Here is a 1,954-nt window from a genome sequence, read left to right on the forward strand (position 1 = left end):
GACTATAGACTAGACTATAGACTAGACTATAGACTAGACTATAGACTAGACTATAGACTAGACTATAGACTAGACTATAGACTATAGACTAGACTATAGACTAGACAAAAACCACTAGGTGTTACATCGAAAAAATATTGCCTTCGGGAAGTAGAACCAACAATAAACTCCACCAAATTTAACGGAAGCATTTAATACACATTTTTTAGCTACAAAAACTTTGTCGTCATCCACGTTATTATCATCAGCATTATCGTCGTCAACATTGCAATAATTTCTAGCATTGTCGTCATCGTCGTGGTTGTTGTCGTCGTCGTTTCGATAGGAGAACAGTTTTGGCAAATGTAAACTTTTGCCAAAACAGTAATAAAAAAACTAAAATCGAAATTTATGGTAAAATCATCTTGTTTAACGGCTTACAAAACAATGTTGCCTTGTACTCTTAGACTCGTATTGGTAATGGTACTGATATTGCTACATTGGTACTTGTATCACACACAAATTCGTGTATTTTCTTCGATTTACGATTATATGGATATTTAAGTTTTGTTTGTGGTTAGTACTTTTTTTTTTTGCTTTTTGGTCGTCTGTCTTCCTTTAACTAGTTTGGAAGAGTAGGTCTATACCTCTGTCTCTATGTTTATTTGTCTGTTTGTTTGGCTTAAATGTTTTGAATGGTTGGGCTGTCATTTACGTTTAGAGTTTTTGAAGGAACAAAAAACGTTTTTGAAAAAAATTTATAGTAAAAAAAGAAACTTAAAATCACATTAAGAAAAAAAAAGGTAAAACACGGCATATTAAGGCTAGACTTTTGGCGGGACAACAACAATGTTTTCGCAAAGTGTTGGCTCGTTGGTTGGCCTTTTTTTGTGGAAAATAAATATAAGAAAACAATAAGCTACATTTTAAAGCAAACTACATAAACTTGCCACATGCTTCTCCCCGCTGCACACATTAAAACACAAATTTCAAACCAGACATAAAGTTGTATACAAGACTTTTCTCATATATACCGCCTAAGAGCCAGCCAGTCAGTCGTCCCAAGTCTGGTCGGCCGACTGTCATCACTGCTGCATGCACATTTTTTTGATATTTTTTGCTTGCAACAAGGCAAACAACAACCAGCAAACAGGCGACTTTAATCGTGTTTTACGATATTTTGTTTTGTCGTTTTTTTATTTGTTTGTTTCTGCAATGCTTGCAATCTGTATGTGTGTTTTTAGTATTTATTTTTGGACTTTTAACCTGATACTTAAGTTTGTTCGTTTTTTTTTCTTTTCTTTTCTTTTCAGTTTTTTATTGCTTTAGTGTGCTACAAACAACAACAGCTACAAAAAATTACAGAAAGAAAAAAATACTAAACCTTAATTATGGTCGGCTTAAAGAAGTTGACTTTGCAAAAAGTGCAAAAGTAAAAAATTGAAATAAATATTTGCGGTTTGTGTGTGTATTTTTATTTTTTAGGAAATACCTTTAAATGACTGAAATGTTAATCTGAAGTTTTGGTATTTGCAACGAAAATCTGTTTGCCTAATATTACTTTAAAATTTATTCAAGAACTTATGTTACACAATGATTTAAAATTGTGAGTCATTTGATTGAGAGAAACAATACATTTTACAACTGCAAGTACATATACAAGACATATAAGTGATAGAAATCGATCAATGGTTGAAATATTTTTTTTAAACAAATTCGAAATCCTTTTTTCCGTCGAACTGTACTAGAACTGGACTGGAACTGAACTAGAACTGAACAAGAACTGAACAAGAACTGAACTAGAACTGAACTAGAACTGAACAAGAACTGAACTAGAACTGGACAAGAACTGAACTAGAACTGGACAAGAACTGAGCTAGAATTAGAACTGAACTAGAACTGAACTAGAACTGAACTAGAACTGAACTAGAACTGAACTAGAACTGAACTAGAACTGAACTAGAACTGAACTAGA

Source organism: Lucilia cuprina, chromosome 2 (assembly GCF_022045245.1).
Source record: "Lucilia cuprina isolate Lc7/37 chromosome 2, ASM2204524v1, whole genome shotgun sequence".
Taxonomy (NCBI): domain Eukaryota; kingdom Metazoa; phylum Arthropoda; class Insecta; order Diptera; family Calliphoridae; genus Lucilia; species Lucilia cuprina.